Source organism: Euphorbia lathyris, chromosome 1 (assembly GCF_963576675.1).
Source record: "Euphorbia lathyris chromosome 1, ddEupLath1.1, whole genome shotgun sequence".
Taxonomy (NCBI): Eukaryota; Viridiplantae; Streptophyta; class Magnoliopsida; order Malpighiales; family Euphorbiaceae; genus Euphorbia; species Euphorbia lathyris.
Window position 1 is genome coordinate 80,453,067 of NC_088910.1, and position 21,186 is coordinate 80,474,252.

A 21,186-nucleotide genomic window follows, 5' to 3' on the forward strand; every position below is an offset into this window, starting at 1 on the left:
AAAAGCAGAAAGTTAGAGAGAGAGAGAGAGGAGTGAGAGTGAGAGACTTAGAGAGAGGAGAGAGAGAGACTTAGAGGAAGAAAGAAGATAATGGTATTTTAGTAATTATATAAGGGTAAAGGGTATTTTTATAATTTCGTAAAAGTAGGCCCGTCTTAAATATTTACGGGGCCCTGTGCGAATACAACCAAGTCTCAATACAATTTTAAGCTAATATAAAAAAAAATTACTTAAAAAGTGTTATCCTTTTAACACTTTTTAAAGCAAAATCATCAACCAAGTCTTCATATTCTACTTTCTCCAAAAGATCATTCTCAATCACTATCAATACCAATCCATTAAGTTTTTTTTTGTAACATTGTGGATCGTATACAGGACTTCAATAACATCAATCTTGTAACAAATGAAGCTGTCTAAATGAGTTGCATAAATTATAAAATAGTTCCAACACAAATAAACTAAAAGAGAAAAAGAAGATAAATAATTAGAATTAATTAATTATTAATCACTTTTCATCAGTGTTAATTCCAAAATTAATAATCTTTTCCTTTGCCCCATACAACAACATCATATAGCCCAAGTGCTATATTAATAACATCCCATAAAAAAATAATATAAATGAAAAAGCAAGAGCAAATACTTACACTTCCGGTAAAATAGAAACCTGCTGCGATGATGACGGTCGGAACAGAAGAAGTGAAGAATGGTGAGATGCGAGAATCAGTGGTTAATTGAGCAAAAAATAGAAATCGATGAATTTTGGGTTTTCTTTACCAAAAAAAATTACAATTCTTTTTTGGGTTTGTCTAAAAAATCACAGCAGCTGGATTTGTAGAATCATTCATTTCTCACGTTACTTTCCTTTAAGAGGAGAATAGTTACTTAGATTTTTTTATAATAAATATAATTAAAATTAATTAATTAAGATATATATTGTAAAAAAAAAAATTGGGCCCCTTCAAATTTGGGGCCCTGTGCATGAGTACACTTTGCACACCCTTATGCTACGGGCCTGCATAAAAGTGGCCCCCACTTTTTATAATGGGTAGGATGAAAATGATGATGTGGCATGTTGCCTTTGGGTTGACCGGTCACAATTACCGGCTGTACACTTTAGTGGGAGGTCACCTGAAGTTTGTACACTTTAGTGTGCAAAATTAAAGGTTGTACACCAAAGTGTGAAAACAGGTAAAGATTGTACACCACGTATGTAATTTACCCTATACATGCCACTAGCCTAGTTTCGTACTGTCATATGAACATTGTTACGATGCATCTTTTTATTTATTAACGTCACTTTTAATGTCATCACATGACATACTAATAATTAAAAATGTCAAGTCATGGAAAATTGGCATATTGGTATTCGCGGTGACAATTTTTATAATAATTTATGTCATAGTAACTTGTATCAGATGGCATAGGTCTTAATCAATCATGTCAAGAGATTTGTTTTAGATGACAGATTCTTTTAATTTAATGTCTTTTTTATTGTTGTTTAGATGATATTTTTTTAAACGTAAATGTCACTCCTTGCCTTCTTCTTCGAATGATTCTGGAAATGAACAAGAATTTATGTATATCAATGATTTTAATTTTACTGGAGAATAATGCTCATAATCTGTTTACATTTGAACTACACAAATAACTGAATGAATGTAGGGTGAAAAAAAATATAAGCAATTAATGTACATCTCCAAATCTGTATATATAGTCAGAGGCGTGGTGGTGTTGATTGGAAAGCCAAATCCAACTTGAACTGAAGCATATCTAAGTCATCATCTCCTAGAATCCCCAAAGTCTTGGTATCTATAAAACCAATTGACGATGCTCATTAATTACACATTGTATACATATAGACCTAATTAATCTCCTTTTACCCTTTCTCCATTCTGAGACCCTTCACTTACCCACCCACATTATAAATAGGAAGTGTTTACCAATTCTCAATAGTCACCCAGGGAAACTTAACACTATACTTACAGTTTGTTATTTCGAGCATGAATAGAAGGAACCTCTATCGTAATGTTGAGTTTCAGATTGACCAACTCCGATATAAGGCACCTAGGTGGCTTGTCAATATACATGGTCCTGACCGATAGCAATGGACTGCCGTGATAAATGGCCCTCCAAACACCCCTTATGAAGGAGGTGTATTTATAGTCCAAATGGACTTCCCTGTCGATTTCCCCTCCACACCTCCAGTTGTAAGAACATGCATAAACTTGTTAACACACATAAATCAGTTCATATCTTTGTAAATACACTCATGATATTACTATTGTTCGTAGGTAATATTCAGGACCAAAATTTACCATCCTAATATCGGTCCCTTGGGGCATGTTTCTATGCCCCAGCTACTTGATCGCCCTGCCCATAGTATTGCCACGGTAAGATGTAAATCTATGTATTTTTTACCCGTAAATTTATCTATTCATGTTTGGGGTCTAGTTTATCTACTCATGTTTGGGGTCTAATTTAATTTATCTATGCATTTTATAGCTGCTGTGGAATATTTATGGACTGCTGGTAGAGCCCTTCATTGAGGGGCCATGTCCTGGCCGATAGCGAATTGCTGAACGATACATCAGCAAAAGGGCAGGTTACATAGCAACTGTCAGGAGATAGACTGAAGAGCATGCAGTGGATATATGATGTGCAAATAGCAATCAATGGGGGCATTATGATGTGACGTGCGAATAGCGTACAAGGGGGGCGTGATGTGCGAATAGCAAAGAAATTTGGATGCTGGGCAACCATTGAGTTAGATGGTGTGGACTACTAGATGGGCATAGAGCCAATCTTGAAGAACAGAATGATTACTGATTATAAATTTACTTGGTAATCAATTTGATCTTCAATGTTGGGTCCATGCCCCTCCAGTATTCGACGCCATTTAACTCTGATGGTTCCCCATCATCCCGATATCCTTGTTTACCATTTGCACATTCTTGAAGCAAGGAGATTTGGATGCCAAAGAAACACTGAGCTGGATGGTGTGGACTACTGGATGGGCATAGAGCCAATCTTGAAGAACAGAATGATTACTGATTACAAATGTACTTGGTAATCAATATGATCTTCAATGTTGGCTCCATGCCCCTCCAGTACTCCACTCCATCCATCCAGCTCCAGTGTTTCTTTAGCATCAAAATCTCCTTTCTAATCGCGCATCACGCCCCCCCCCCCCCCCCTTGTACGCTATTCGCATGTCATATCATAATGCCCCCCTTGCACGCTATCCTTTTTTGATAGGCAATACAAAGTAGACAACTTATTCAAGTAGACATATATATGTATATTCAAGTGGACTATAACATGCTATAACAAAGTAGTCAACTTATTCGTTTATGTCTATTAAATTGAATCAGTTCTACTTCCTAACACATAACATGCTAAATTGATATGAAACATATGTCTATTCTTGAATCAGTTACTTCATAAATAGAACATAAAATAAGCCAACATATGTCTCATCAGCATAACTCATGTTAAAATAGAAAAGAATCAGGAAAGTTCATCATTTTCAGCTTTAAGAGTATGCATGATCAGCTAGCTTCCTAAACATAATATCAAGTTCATAACTTATGCTGATAGCATCGAAAACCCATCAACATCCTGAATGGTTTCAATCAGATAACAAGCCAAGTGGAAGGTATATTGTAAACTTATCTCATCACCATCCTGAGTGGTTTCATAACATTTTCAGCTTTAAGAGTATGTATAACATGTTATAACAAATAGACAACTTATTCGTGCATATCTAAAACTTGTTCTCATAGCATCATAAAGCCACCACTATGTACCTGCCACTTGGATTGTACAGTTCATGATGAAGTTAGCATGGTGATGAAGTGTATAATACTGTCACCACAAGCTTAGTCATAAACTTGTGTTGTTAGAATCATACAACTTCATCACCATGTTAAACACTTTTCCATAAGCATAACAAGCCAAGTGACATGATACATAGTAATGGAGATTTAGGAGTATGCCTAACATGCTATAACAAGTAGACAACTTATTCAAGTGAACATGCTATAACAAGCATACAACTTAGTCCTTACTTATCATCATAGGTCATGTTCAAATAAAAAAGAGAATGGTGATATCAATTAGCCTAAATTTACCTTTTAATACATGCTTCATACATGCTCAATGACCCTTTTACAATGTTCCTCTAATACTTGATGCATGATTAATAAGCTACATGCCCAAATGAACAATCGTACACATACTCATACAGAACCTCAAACATAAACATTAACAGAACATCATACATAAACATGTTTCATACACATACATATACTCAATCACTTCTAGCAGTATAACTCATAGGTGTAAGAGTAGTGCCAATCACAATGAACATTCAAAGCTTTAGAGTATGCCTAATCAGCCACATTCTCAATGACCCTTTTACAATGTTCCTCTAATACTTTATGCATGATTAATAAGCTACATGCCCAAATGAACAATCGTACACATACTCATACAGAACCTCAAACATAAACATCAACAGAACATCATACATAAACATGTTTCATACACATACACATACTCAATCACTTCTAGCAGTATTGTAGGAAAATAGGCTAACTTTTGGCAGTGGAAATATAAAAATTTTAACCTTTTCCATTAACCAAGATCCGTTAATCGTTATTTCATATAAAGAGGGATAGAAGGAAATACCTTTTGAAGATCTATCTACCGTTGCAATCGTAGTTCCCACAACTCTTACTCCGAGTTCCCGAGCACAAGACAAAAACACAATTCAAAATATGATTAGAACTCAACCGTATAAAAGCAACCAAAGTAGATTGCCTCTAATAAATCAACACAAGATCAAAGATAAGAGAAAGAGATTAATAATCAATTGAAATGGGAGGAAGCGGTGGATTATTTCGTCCTCAACTAGGGGTGTCGAAATTCTCTCTCTTCGGTTAGCTAGGGTTGACCGAAATTCTCATGTAAGGGGGGTATATATACTCTCTTGTATCTAAACCCTAGTTAGATAGAATTAGGTTACTGAATAAGAATTTAATTCGGAATAAAATTCTTATTAGTTATTATCTATAATTATATCTAAATATAAAGATAATAATAATAACTTGACAGGATAATAATAATAGAAGCAATTTAATCTCATTAAACCTCCTAACTTATTTATCCTTTAATTAATTAAATTCACAATCATAATCTAATTAGAATTATTAAAAATCAAATTAATTATTTATGTATTTTATATACATAAAATCGACCCCCCTATGTACTGGGCCTTAGTGGACTCAGTTGGGTTTCCATCAATTAATTAACATCTGTTTCTCTTTTGGGCTCCAAGTCTTATGTGTGACCCATTAGGTTCTTATTGCTTCTAGTCGTATGCAACCATTAAATTAATTTTTTCAGAATTATATTTAATCTTTGCATAACGGAATGAGTACGCGAAATGTGATTGGCAGATCCAAAACATTCCCCCAGAGCTATAAGAAGACAGGTTGATTCTGTCGTTGACCTTTCCGTATTAGTTACAGTATAATTCGATCCTTTATCAACTACATCCTTGAACAGAATCTTATGACTATGGATAATGTCAAGTCACATATAGCGAGACGTTCATTTTACTTGTACAGGCCGAGTTAACTCCAATTAGATAGGTTAAGTGAAATCTGCATTTCAAGTCTTAAGTTATCACCTTGCAAGGATTTAGAGTCAAGTCTTCCACAAGCGATCCTTGGACGTATCTCCCATTTATCAGGAGTGACAAATACTCAATCCAATGTATAACTATCCTGCAATTACTTCCTGTGATACCCAACGTCTGCCGTTCACACCCTAGAGTCATCTCTGTTATGGATCATGTTACAACAGGATCAAAGCATCACATTCCATAATCCAGAATCACTAATTAACATTCCTTTGAGTCTTAGGATTACTTATACCTATTAATACCAATGAGATGAACATGTGACAAGGATAAATCTACCCATCCTGTTATCTCAAGTCGGGTCCCCAATCCTAATGAACTCCCTTTCATCGGATCCATGTAACTGTCCAGATATCTGCATATCTGAAGCTTGTGAGATCAGCTCTCTGTCTCGACAGAAGATATTGTTACATGCAAGTCTCAGCAGTGATATGTCAATCCTATTTCTAAACATATTACTTGAGTTGGGGTGGTTTTAAGTTTATTGGTTTATTATAAAGTTTCGTCTCACTTCATGCTTGTATGAACACTTTATAATCACTTTAAACAAACTTAGGGATTTCCTTTTATTAGACTTATTTAGTTCTTAAAAGAGGTTGCCTTTTATATAGTTATGAAACCATATCTTATTAAAACAAATGATATAAAGAACATTTCATTTACATTAAGTTTATATCCTAGAACAATTGTCTATAGGACACTAAACCCCAACATACTCCCACTTGGACTAAACCCAATTGTTTCTACAACTTATCCCAGTAGAACTTAGATGGCGATCATGTACTTTCTAGGCTAGGGGCTTTGTCAACGGATCTGCAACGTTGTCCTCAGTATGTACTCTTTCTATTCTCACATCTCCTCTTGCAACAATCTCTCTTATAAGGTGGTATCGCTTTAGGTAATGCTTGGATGCATTATGAGACTGTGGTTCCTTTGCTTGTGCAATGGCTCCATTGTTATCACAGTAATGGGATTTACAATGTCAGGCACCACACCAAGTTCTGTAATGAACTTCTTAATCCAAACCGCTTCATTTGTTGCTTTCACAACAGCGATGTACTCTGACTCGGTCGTAGAGAAAGCTACGCTTCCCTGCTTGGAACTCTTCCAACTGACCGCGCCCCCATTCAAGATAAACAGGTATCCTGATTGTGATCTAAAATTGTTCTCATCTGTGAGATGACTGGCATCTGAAAATCCTTCTATTTTCAGATCCCCTTCTCCGTACACTAGGAACATGTCTTTAGTCCTTCTCAAGTACTTAAGAATGTTCTTGAAGGCATTCCAATGCTCGTCTCCCGGATTACCTTGATAACGACTCGTTATGCTTAACGTGAATGCTACGTCAGGTCTAGTGAAAAACATAGCATACATAATCGAACCGATTGCGCTGGCATACGGGATTACAGCCATGCATTTCTTATCATCTTCGATTTTAGGACATTGATGATTGCTTAACTTTACTCCATGTACCATGGGTAAGTTACCTCGTTTCGATTCAAGCATGCTAAACCGCTTTAGCACCTTTTCAATGTATGTAGCCTGTGAAAGACCAAGCAGTCTTCTTGATCTATCTCTGTCGATCTTTATACCAAGTATATAAGCGGCTTCACCAAGGTCTTTCATGGAGAAGTTACCTGATAACCATACTTTCACCGACTGTAGTAGAGCTATATCATTTCCCATTAGTAATATATCGTCCACATATAATATGAGAAATACAACTGAGCTCCCACTTGCTTTCTTGTAAATGCAAGCTTCTTCGCAATTTTGTTCGAAACCAAACTGTTTTATGGTTTTGTCAAAACGATTGTTCCAGCTTCTCGATGCTTACTTGAGTCCATAAATGGATCTCTGTAGTTTTCAAACCTTGTTTGTATCCTTTGATGTGAAACCTTCAGGCTGCATCATATATACATCCTCAAGCAGGTTTCCGTTTAGGAAAGCTGTTTTCACATCCATTTGCCAAATCTCGTAATCGTAGTGAGCGACAATAGCGAGCATTATTCTGATTGATTTGGATATAGCCACAGGAGAAAAAGTTTCGTCATAATCAATTCCTTGTTTCTGACGATATCCTTTCGCTACTAACCTAGCTTTGTAGGTGCTAACCTTTCCATCCATGTCAGTCTTCTTCTTGAAGATCCACCTGCACCCAATGGGTTTTATCCCTTCGGGTGGATCAACCAAAATCCACACTTGGTTGGTGTACATGGAATCCATTTCAGAATCCATGGCCTCGAGCCATGCTTTAGAATCTGGACTGGTTAGAGCCTCTTCGTAGTTTTCGGGTTCGTCGTCTAACACGGGAACCTCATCATCATCTCCCACTAGAAAACCATATCTAACTGGGATTTCACGAATTCTTTGTGATCTACGAGTAGGTGGCACTTGAGTCTCATCCAATGGGACTACTTCGAGTTCCTCAACCGCCTCTGTTGTTTCAGTCGGTGTTTCTTCTTCTTGAACTTCATCAAGTTCAATCATGCTTCCCTTTTCTGTTTCTTCGAGAAACTCTTTCTCCAAGAAGGTTGCGTGCTTGGATACTATTACTTTCTGATCATCTGAATGATAGAAGTAATACCCCATAGTTTCCTTAGGGTATCCAATGAAGAAACATTTATCAGATTTAGAATCTAGTTTGTCTGACGCTACGCGTTTGACAAAAGCTGAACAACCCCATATTCTCATGAATGAAAATGTGGGTTTCCTACCAACGAACAATTCATATGGTGTGGAACTAGCGGATTTAGTTGGTACTCGATTTAGGGTGAAGAGGGCAGTTTCTAAGGCATCGCCCCATAATGTCTTTGGAAGTAATGCTATGCTCACCATAGATCGTAGCATATTTAGTAAGGTACGGTTCCTCCTCTCGGATACACCATTGTATTGTGGTGTATAAGGAGGTGTCCATTGTGAGCATATCCCACATTCAGTTAGATAATTCAGGAAATCATCTGAAAGATATTCACCACCTCGATCGGATCGAAGTATCTTTATTTTCTTTCCTAATTGATTTTCTACTTCATTCTTGAAGCATTTGAATTTCTCAATAGCTTCGGACTTGTGCTTCATCAAGTAAACATAACCATATCCGGTATGGTCGTCTATGAAGCTTATGAAGTATCTGAATCCTCCTCTTGCTTGGAATGACATAGGACCGCATACATCTGAATGTATTAATCTTAGAGTGTCTGATACACGCTCACCTTTATTGCTAAAGGGTGTCTTTGTCATTTTACCTTTTAAACAGGCTTCACATGTTTCCAATGATTCAGAATCAATTAAATCTATAAGCCCATCTTGATGTAGCTTAAGCATGCGTCTTTTGTTTATATGGCCTAAACGACAATGCCACAAGTAAGTCGAATTATCTAGCTTATGTCTTTTGGTATCAATCGCGAATACAGAAATTTTGTCATCTAGCACATAAATCCCATTTTGTGATATTCCTGAAAATTAGAAAATCCCATCTCTATAAAACTCGCAATGTTTGTTCTTTATTGAAATATGAAAGCCGTCATCAACAAGACAGCTAATAGAAATAATGTTTCTAGACATTTCTGGAACATACAAACAATTTCTTAATTCTATTACAGGCCCAGAGGGCAAACTCAAAGCATAATCTCCAACAGCGAGGGCGACAACTCTTGCTCCATTTCCTACTCGCAAGTTTACGCTTCCCTTCTTCAATTCCTTAGTCCGATTTAGTTCCTGCATATTCGTATAAATATGAGATCCACATTCGGTATCAAGTACCCAAGATTCAGACTGTGAAATTGTATTTATTTCAACATAAAACATACCAGATGTTGAAGCACCGTCTTTTCCCTACTTGAGGGATGCTAGGTACTCCTTGCAATTCCTTCTCTAATGCCCGTCTTTACCACAGAAGTGGCACTCTCCTTTGGGCTTCTTCACTTCCTTTCCCTTAGCTCTAGTGGGCATGGCCCTCTTGTTGGTCCCTTATAACGTGATAAGTTAGTTCCAAGGGGGGGGGATAGGAACTATTTAAAAATTTGTCCATTGAGGCTGACTTCTTTTCTTATGAAAAGGTTTACACAGCGTCACTAAGTAGATTCAAGACACAAGCTTAGTCAACTTGTGACTAAGTCTGCTTCTTAACTTGAGTCAGGAAATAGCACTTAGAGTCTATTCCTGAACTCAGCTTCTTAGTAAACTTAACTCAGCGTGAGTTCTTTACTTAGTCAGTTTTATAGCAAGCAATATTGTTAAGCCCAAAATATACCTAAAATATCATCAATAATTACATCAATATTGCTACGAATTTATGCTATTTATAACTGTTTAGAAAGCTTTTACTCTCGAATATGTTTCTTTCTTGTAAGGTACATAAATATTTGGTAAAATCCAAATAGGAACGAAAAGAGCTCGAAAACAGAAGAAAAACCCTACAAAAGGAGTCGAAGACGACAGAAATTAATAACGCCAAATCGAGGACGCGAACGAAAGCAGAAGAACTGAAAAACATTCCGTGCCTCGACCGCGGCCCCCAAATTCATGGTCGCGACACGCGTTCCCCAGCTTTTCCTTCCTTCGTTTGAAGACCAATTGATGCTCCCCCATTCTCGGTACGAGCAGGAGTTTTTAGAAGCCTAGTTACACACTTTCATTTTCGACGAAACGCGATCGTTCGGGTGGATAAAGACGTCCTTTCGCAACGGACACGATCCTTCACAACGGACACGACACTTCAATCAAGACTCTTCAACATCTATAAATAAAGAGTTGATGGAGAGTTGAAGATATGTAGAAAAAAGAGATTAGTATAGAATTTATGCAGAAATTCCGAGTCAAGTGATTCAGAAGTTAGATTTCGATTCTGTAAAAAGCAATATGATGTACACACATTGTTTATTCAATAATAACAAGTTTAGTAGCGTTTAGACATTGTTCCAGTTTAGTTTTCATTTTGGTAGTAGACCGACCCAGTCTCTATTACGAAGATTCAACGAGAAGATTGAGTAGAGGATCCGCCCCTGAGCCTGACAAACTCTAACGAAACCCAAGGAAAGGATTGACAACCCATTCACTTGCAAGTCGTCGAATGTTTCCATGCTCCATGTTCTCTGTAAACTTGTATCAATTTATATTTCATCTAATAAAGTCTGTTCTATTCGATAGATTTTTATGCAGCACTTATGGTAACCAATCCACTAAAGTGACTGCTGGTGTTTTCATTAAAACGTATTTAATCCAAAATCTTTACAAGGAAACTTTATTGAACACTTAGGCAAATTATTATCTCGAAAGAGTTTTAATTTGATTAAGGGCAACTATCTCGAAAGGGTTTTGTCATGTTCAAAGCCAATTAATTAGAGGTTCCGTCATTTATTTCATCTTTATAATTCGTACAAAGTTTAAAGTTGTTTTCTTTCCTTAATGCAAACAAATACATCTGTTTACTTTTCTAAAAAGTACTGAACGTTCCTATCTTGCAAATTCATTCTTAAATCAGAATATTTTCTAACGTTTTTATACTCTATCTAATTCTCATTCTAGCAATTTCAAAACCAAAACCGATTAAACGATTTTTCCATATTATAAACCTAAAAGTAAATTTAACCGATTATAAATAAGTTTTGTTGAAAAAACGTTCCTTGTGGGATCGATATCTTTTATTACTACAAGCGTATACCGTGCACTTGCGGAAATCGCTCAACAAGTTTTTGGCGCCATTACCGGGGAACGCCAAAATTTTTGACAAAATTTTAAATTTTTCGTGTTTTATTACGAATCTAGGTTTATTCATACTTATTCAAACTTTTATATTTTATTTATTTTCAATTACTAACATATTTATTTTTCAAATTCTGTTTTGTAGGTAGTTTCGGTTTGTGCGAAATTTCAAGTTCATGCGCAGTTCTCGAAGTTCAGGCACGTCACCAGATCCTATTGACCCCGAAATTGAAAGAACTCTTAAAAAGAACAAGAAAGAAAAGAAAAAAAAACAAAACCCCAATAAAAACTAAAATTACCGAGCCAGAAGTTATGGCCACACTTATGGATTACGCTAGGCCAGGAGTGGCTGGTGTAACAAACAGTATAGTTAGACCCCAAATTAATGCACATCATTTTGAAATTAAGCCTGCGTTACTTAATATGTTGCAAAATAATGTAACGTTTTACGGGTTACCTAACGAAAATCCTAATACCCATTTGACAAATTTCTTAGAAATTTGTGACACTTTTAAAATTACTGATGTAACTGCAGAAGCAATCAAACTTCGCCTTTTTCCTTTTACTTTGAAGGATCGAGCCAAAGAATGGTTAACTTCTATGCCAGCCGCATCAATTGAGACTTGGGAGCAATTAGCCCAAGCATTTTTATCAAAAAATTTTCCTTTAGCAAAAACCGCAAGAGTCATTAAAGAGTTAACATCTTTTTCTCAAAATGATAATGAAACTCTTTATGAGGCTTGGGAACATTTTAAAGAACTTCAACGTTTATGCCCACACCACCAATTGCCCGCTAAACTTTTAATGCAAACATTTTATAATGGATTAAATCCTACGACTAGAGGTTCATTGGACGCTATGTCTGGAGGGTTATTCATGAAGAAAACATCTGCCCAAGCAAAAGAAATTTTGGAGGAAATGGCAATCAACAGCAGTATGTGGCCCGCGGAACGTGGACACGTACCATTAGCAAAACCATCATCCTCAACTACTTCATCAGTTAAAGGTATAGTGAATCTTGATCCAGTAGCGATGTTGCAAGCCCAATTTTCTGCCTTATCGCACAAAATTGATAGGTTTATGGCACCGTGTGATTCTAATGGTAAGCCAATCCAAACGGATGTGGACTACGAAGGTATGAGCGAAATTGAACAGGTAAACTTTGTCCAAGGGCAAAACCAAAATAATAACCCTTATTCCAATACATATAATCCTGGATGGAGAAATCATCCTAACTTTAACTGGAGAGATAATAATAATGCTAATGCTAATCAAAATCGTACTACTAATTATCAAAATCAATCAAGAGATACGATTAGCACTTTATCTTCTAAAATCGACAAATTTATTGATGCTATGAGCGGAAAAATAAGTAATCACGATGATGGTTTTAAACGGATCGAGAATAAATTCGATCAGCTTATTAAAAACCAATCATCTAGCATCCATAATTTGGAGATTCAAATTGGACAACTCGCTAAATCAATTCCATCCCGAAAAGAGGGAAGTCTTCCAAGCCATACGGAAGAAAATCCGAAAGAGCATGTTAAGGCTATCACTCTTCGTTCAGGGAAAAACTACTTAGGCCCGGAAATGTTCGGAAATTCGACCTTACTTGGAACTGATTTACCGACGCCCAAAGAAGATACATTAAAACAAAAAGATGCACCAATTGACTCTAGTACAAAAACTTTTGTACCCAAACCACCTTTTCCACACAAAGTCCGTAATAAGGACTATGACAAACAACTTTTAACATTTTTAGACAAACTTAAGAATTTGCATATTAATTTAACGTTTATGGATGCGATTACGCAAATTCCCAATTATGGTAAATTCCTCAAAGATTTAATTTCAAAGAAAATCAGTTGGGAATGAATTTCATCCATTTCACTAACTAAAGATTGTAGTTCAATTGTGTCAAGTAATTTGCCCACAAAACTCAAAGATCCCGGATGTTTTACCATTCCGTGTAAATTGGGAGATATTGAATTTCCCAGTTGTCTCTGTGATTTAGGAGCAAGCATTAACTTGATGCCATTATCCATTTTTAATAAGTTAGGCTTAGAAGAAGACATCAAACGTACCAATATGGTTTTGCAATTAGCGGATCAAACCACTAAAAGACCATACGGTATAATTGAGGATGTTTTACTTAAAGTTGACAAATTTATTTTTCCTACCGATTTCGTTATTTTAGATTTTGCTTATGACGTAAATTGTCCGCTAATCTTTGGTAGACCGTTCATGAACACGGGACGTGCTCTAGTTGATGTGTCGGAAGGGAAAGTAGTTTTAAGAATAGGCGATGATAAGATTGAGTTTGATATGAATCAAGCGATGAAGTATCCTATGGAGGATTTCGCTTGTATGAAACTTGATTTAATTGAAGAATGTGTAAATGACATTATTCAAAAAGAAGAAATAATAGAACCTATAATGAGTGAGGAACTAGAAGATAAGGACCCAGAACCTTTGATTCGAGAAGATGGACCAGTTCCGCCTTCAATTATAGTTCCACCTAAATTAGAACTTAAAGAATTACCAAGTCATTTGAGGTACGCTTTCTTAGGCGAAGGCGATTCTCTACCTATAATTATCTCTAACAAATTAACACAAGTCCAAGAAGAGAAATTGAAAGAAGTTGTTAGAAATAGGATAGGAAGTATGGGTTGGCAAATTTCAGACTTAAAATGTATTAATCCGAGCATTGTAATGCACAGAATTCACTTAGAAGAAGATAAGCCACCTAAAGCGGATAGGCAAAGACGCCTAAATCCGAATATGAAAGAAGTAGTAAAAAACGAGATTACTAAACTTCTGGACAATGGAATCATCTACCCTATTTCGGATAGTGAATGGGTTAGTCCAATCCATTGCGTACCTAAAAAGGGAGGCATAACAGTTGTAAGGAATGAAGAAGGTGAATTAATACCTACGCGAACCACCACTGGTTGGAGGGTTTGTATAGATTATAGAAATCTAAATAAAGCAACTAGGAAAGATCATTTTCCTCTTCCTTTCATTGATCAAATGATCGAAAGGATAGCTGGTCATGCTTTCTACTATTTTCTAGATGGTTACTCCGGATTCTTTCAAATATACATTTACCCGGATGACCAAGATAAAACAACCTTCACATGTCCTTACGGAACATTTGCATATAGGAGAATGCCCTTTGGTCTATGTAACGCACCTGCAATATTTCAACGTTGTATGACTGCGATTTTTAATGATTTCATTGAAGATATCATGGAAGTTTTTATGGACGATTTTTCAGTTTATGGAGATTCTTTTGATTCGTGCCTAGAAAACTTGGATAAAGTTTTGTCTAGGTGTTAAGAAACAAATTTGGTATTAAACTGGGAAAAATGTCATTTCATGGTTGACGAAGGAATTGTTTTAGGTCACAAAATATCTGAAAAAGGATTAGAAGTAGATAGAGCAAAAACCTCAGTAATAAAGAAATTACCCCCTCCAACTACTGTTAAGGGAGTAAGATCATTTTTAGGACATGCCGGTTTTTACAGAAGATTTATTAAGAATTTTTCTGTAATTTCCAAACCACTCACTAATCTACTCATGAAAGATTCTACCTTTGATTTTAATGAAGATTGCGTTAAAGCTTTCGAAACATTAAAAACAGCTTTAGTCAGTGCACCTATTATTGCTAAACCCGATTGGGATTTACCATTTGAAATTATGTGTGATGCAAGTGACTTAGCTGTCGGATGTGTTTTAGGACAAAGGAAGGATAAGAAACTTCATGTCATTTATTATGCCAGTCACACACTTTCCGGTGCACAATTAAACTACACCACAACTGAGAAAGAAATGTTAGCTGTAGTTTTTGCGTGTGATAAGTTTAGGTCATACTTGTTAGGTTCGAAAGTTATTATTTACACTGATCATGCAGCATTAAGATATTTATTTGCTAAAAAGGATGCAAAACCACGTCTAATTAGATGGGTTTTATTGTTACAAGAATTTGATATAGAAATAAAAGACAAAAAGGGTGTAGAAAACCTTGTCGCCGATCATCTATCGAGACTTGAAGATGAGAACGGTCCCATAGGTGAAACTAACGGTATACGAGATGATTTCCCTGATGAACATCTCTATCAAATGAAAAGCGTCATGTCACCATGGTATGCAGATATTGCTAATTATCTTGCAGCCAATATTGTTCCGGAAGGATTAAATTTCCAACAAAAGAAGAAATTTTTCTTCGACATTAAACAGTACTTTTGGGAAGATCCTTTTTTGTTCAAGACCTGTGGTGACGGGATAATTAGGAGATGCATTGGTGAAAATGAATATGAATCCATAATGTCGGAATGCCATTCTAGCTCTTATGGAGGACATAATGGAGCTAACAAGACAGCAGCTAGAATATTTGAATGTGGTTTCTTTTGGCCTACGATGTTTAAAGACGTCCGTTCATTTATTACTCGTTGTGATAAGTGCCAAAGAACAGGAAATCTAGGAAGAAAGATGAGATGCCCCTCACAACCATATTAGAAGTTGAAGTCTTCGACATGTGGGGAATAGATTTCATGGGACCTTTTCCCCCTTCTTTTGGTAAAACTTACATATTAGTTGTCGTAGATTATGTTTCAAAGTGGGTTGAAGCAATTGCAACCTCGACGAGCGATTCTAAAGTTGTCATTAATTTTCTTGACGATATATTTTGTAGATTTGGTTGTCCAAGAGTCATCGTAAGTGATGGTGGTACTCATTTTATAAACCGAAGTTTTGAAACACTTATGAAAAAATACGGAGTATGCCACCGCGTATCAATGCCATACCATCCTCAGTCAAATGGTTAGGCGGAGATATCAAATAGAGAACTCAAATGGATTCTAGAGAAAACAGTTTCATCCTCAAGAAAAGATTGGTCTTGTAAACTAAATAATGCGTTATGGGCATACCGTACTGCATTTAAAACACCAATAGGAATGACTCCATACCGTTTAGTATATGGGAAGGCATGTCATTTGCCAGTCGAATTAGAACATAAAGCCTATTGGGCTATTAGGGAACTTAACTTTGATTTACGACAAGCAGGTAAGAAACGTTTTCTCGACTTAAATGAGTTAGATGAGTTACGCCATCTATCTTACGAAAATGCAAAGATTTATAAAGAAAAAGTGAAAAAATGGCATGATGCCAAAATTAAAGTCAAACACTTTAATGTTGGGGATAAAGTGCTGTTATTTAATTCACGACTTCGTTTATTTCCAGGAAAACTTAAGTCCAGATGGATAGGACCATATTTAGTCGTCAAAACATTCGATTATGGTTCTTTAGAACTGGAAGGTCCTAACGGAATTCGTTTCAAAGTTAATGGTAATCGATGTAAAATCTATTACGAAAATATTTCACAAATAGAAATTCCGTTCGTAACAAGATTTTCTAACGTATAAATCACTCAGTTTTTCGATCACAGTTTATTTTGTTTTATTTCTTTTTATATTTTTGTTCATTTTATTTTATTTTTATTTTATTTTATTTTATTTTATTTTATTTTTCAAATGCCAATTTTTGTGATTAGATAACTTTATGTTATGATTTATACGCATAAAATATGTTTATTTCATGATTTTAGATTTAATTTAAGGAAATTAGAATGAAATTGAAGTTTCAGGCAATTCTCTGCCGAGAATTCTATTTTTCAGACTTGTCCAAATAGGTTAGATTTTCTCTGAACTTACCGAGAATCATAAATTCTCTACCGTGAATCAGGACATAGCTTACGACGCCTGATTTCCGCAAGAAAATCAGCGGGTCGCGACCGCGAATTCAGAATTCTCGGTCGCGACACGCGTAATTCCTGCACCTTTAAAGTCTGAAACATCCTAACCCTTTCGACAAACCTCTTGACAACTGAAACCTTAAGTTTCTTCGTTCCCGAAAGGTGTCATTTTATACCTTTTCATGATTAAAACAACACCTCCTTTCATCTAAAACTCTTATAAATTAGTCCTAGAGGATTCAAGTTCTGTTACAATTCTTTTCATCTTTATCAGACCTCTGATTTCTTCAAAACACCATTTTTTATTTAGTAACAGAAACTTTGTTTCCTTCAAACCAACACCATGCCTACCAAATACAAACCTTCAAGGCACAATGCTTCCTCAAGCAATAAACGCCCAGACTTATCCAAGCGATATGGGGCGCCTTTTTCTATCTTCAATCACGATGAAGGTAGGCGTTATTGGAATCTCCGTTACAAATTCTTCACCGGAATGTTGTATATGGATGAATTTCTTAACAGCCAATTAGGCATTACTGATGATATGAGCCGCTATATGGAACGCCTAGGGTGGACAAAATTCGCCCAAATGCGATTTCCAATAATAGGCGACTGGATACTCGAATTCTTCTGTACCGTGCGTTTCACTAATAAACGACGAGTACGTCTCAGTTTTCGTCGAGAAGGCGAAATCTTTACTTTCGGCTATCCCGAGTTGCATGCTTGGTTTGGTTTTCCCCCGAGGGATACAATCAAATGTCATCCTGGACGAGACATGACATCCTCGGACATTTGGAGAATGCTCACTGGTTTCTGGCGATTCAATTCAAAACTCGCTTATAATCACTCTTTTCGCTCCAACTCCATGCTGTATTTGCACAAATTCCTGTGTCACAGTTTATTCGGGCGCACATTCAGTAGTGTGGTCCGTGACACAGATCTTTATGTCCTTGGAGATATATTCCAGGGAAATGCAGTAGATTCTTCAAAGATTCTGATGGAGGGTCTTGTCGCCGCTTCTCGATCCAAGGATAAGAAGATTGGGTTCGGCAATATAATCTGTGGAATAATTCTTGGTACAAAGGGTACCATTGATGTTCCCTGGAGTGATGATGAATTCTTCCCGACAATTGACTATGAATTTCTCGAGCACGAAGGACTTGTAAAACGTGTCTTTCGAGCAGGGCCTCACTTTCTGTCTGCACCGGAACGTGAAACTTTCGTGCAGTTTCAAATTGATCGTATTAAGGCCAGAAATATCCTGCTTGATAGGGATGAGTATATAGAATAGTTTAGGTTATAGTTATTTTTCTTTTTGTAAATATTTGTGTGTTTTTGTATTATTTGGTTTCATTCTTTGTTTTTATAATTTTATTTTATTCAATAAAGTTCTATTTTATTTTAGTTCATTTATTAATTTTACAAAGGTTAGATTATGTTTTCCATTTCCTATATAATCATGGTTAAATCTATATAAAATCTATAACATTGAACAATCATGGTTTTCTTAATTAAAACATATATCCACACTAAATCCAATTTTCCCAAACTTCATTCATTTAGTTTAAAACATTAATTCATTCAATTGATTAAATTCATATTATTAATATATATTTATATGCACTTATTATGCACTTAATATGATTCTCTTAACTTATATGCATCAATGACAATTTAAGTTTCATTAATTATTCATAAACCAATTTATTACACTGTAATTCAATTTATTAAGGGTAAACCTTTGGTTTTCCTTGCAATTAATGTCATTTATTTTAGTTTTTAAGTGCAGGGACACTTTATATTAAGTTCAGGAACCAAATCATCAACAAAATTGTACAAACCAAGTCAATAGGCATCCAAATAGGCCATTTTGACCAATTCTCTACCGAGAATTAATAATTCTCGGTATGAGTAGCAACAATGGACGAATTTCAAGGGCAAAATTCCCTGAAAATCGCGTGCCGCGGCCGCGGCTTTGCTATTCGCGGTCGCGACACGCGTGATATATGCCCTTTTGATTCCGATTTTGCCAATATTTTTGCCTATTCCTATTCCTATTCTACCTATACATTCACCTAATCACCCTATATAACCCTACCTCTTACACAAACCTCACATCACCTCTATTTTTACCCAATCCCTTACTCCAAACTCTTCCCCAAAAACCTACTTTTACTCTTCCCAATTTATTCACTCCAATTTCTATCATCTTTTCTATTTCAATCACTTCCAATTCAAACCCCCAAACTCATCTTCAAGCTTTACTCTTTCTCTCAAATCCTTTTTCTTCTTCTTCTTCTCAAACCCTCAAACACACTAAACACCATTACCATGGTTAGGACTAAGCGTGTTGGTAACAAGCCCGCTGTTACGGAAGCTAATCGCCTTCGGGTTCAATGTGGAGCTTATTTCGACATCGCTTCGGAGGAGGAAGCCGTTCGTTTCAAACATTTTTCACAAGCCGACCGCCAATTTATGGATATGCACTTCTTAGACTTCCATTCGGTACGAACATTGAATTTCTCTACTCGAATTAATGCTTTTATTGAGGCATTAGGTTGGCAAGAATTCGTTAATATGCGTTTTCCGCGTATTAATGAATATGTGGTGGAATTTTTGGTCACTTTGACCATGAACAAGAAGAAAACCTCAATCTCTTTTAGGAATAATGGTATCACATACACCATTGATTATGAAGCAATGGGAAACATGTTTGGTTTCCCTACTTCTAATTTTTATGATAAGCCTAAAGATTTTGATAATGATGCTGTTTGGCAAACTCTTTCGGACCAAGACTATTTTAATTCCAAAAACACTTCAAGCAAGCTGATTAAGGACAATTGTGTGTTCTTCTTTCACAAATTTTTGAGTTTCTCCTTGTTTGGTCGTGTGGAGAGTTCAAAGGTTCATGTTCGGGATTTATATGTTTTGGATAGCTTATTTAAAGGTTTGAGGATTGATAGTATTGGCATGATGTTCGATAATTTGTTCTGTGCTTCGAGGGCTACTACCATTCAAATCCCTCTTTGTAATTTTATCACCGCTATTGTGTTGGGAGCTCGGGGTGAATTGGCTGATTTTGACATGTCCACCTACCGTGGGTATGTTCCACTTTTGGACATCTCGGCTCTTGAGCGGGCTCATTTATTGCTACCACAAGGTCCCCCCGTCTTTATTTCGCATGCCTCCCGTATTGCCCACCTTCGTGGCACTATGGGTGGTGGCGCTTCCAGTTCTCAATTTGCAGGTACTGAAGGCGGCGGAGAGGCGGCCGGAGAGGAAGATGAACCCCAGGCTCAACCACAACCCCAAGCACCTCAAGCGAATGATCCGGTGGATTTGCGGAGAATTTTGGACCAAATCAATTCCAACAATCGTCAAATGAACTTAAGAATTGATGATTTGGTAGAAAATAATATGGTGATGAATGACAACCTCAACCTTTTGAGGCGTGAGCATAGATCGACTCGGCATCGGATGCTTTCCTTTTTCCGACGTCGGAATGTGGAGACTTCCCCTACACCTCCGGATTCCCCACCTCGAGCATAGGTTGTTTCATTTCCTTTTATTTTTATCTTGTTATAATTTGGTAAAATTTTATTTTTCCTATGTTTGGTACATTTTCTCTTTTTAATTTTATGTTGAATGTTTAATTTTCTACAATTTCAATCTTTGTTTCGTATGCCTTATTTCGTATTTATTTTTTATGTTCTCCATTATTTTTGCACCAATGAGGACATGGTCCAATTTAAGTGTGGGAGGAGATATACATATATATACGTATACGAATAAATGCTACGAAAATATTATTTTGCAAAACGAATAAATGCAACACATTTTATTTTTCAACACTAATATATTGCAACACATTTTTTTTCATAAATTAACCATAAGTTAATATGATTATTTGTTTAGGTTATCATTATTGTTAGAAATAATATTTCTATACGGGTAATATTTTTTCAAATTTTTTTCACAAATCTCTGATACGATTTTAAGTAAAATTGTCTCGAGTGAATGTATTTTA

The 21,186-nt window shown here is 36.1% G+C and overlaps 1 non-coding gene across 1 annotated transcript; it reads right to left on the reverse strand.

Moving 5' to 3' along the window:
• Window positions 1–12,085: 12,085 nt before the first annotated feature.
• On the reverse strand, window positions 12,086–12,192 carry LOC136216102 (small nucleolar RNA R71). The gene has a single exon (XR_010683094.1). It is a non-coding gene; the product is annotated as a small nucleolar RNA R71 (small nucleolar RNA).
• Window positions 12,193–21,186: the final 8,994 nt, after the last annotated feature.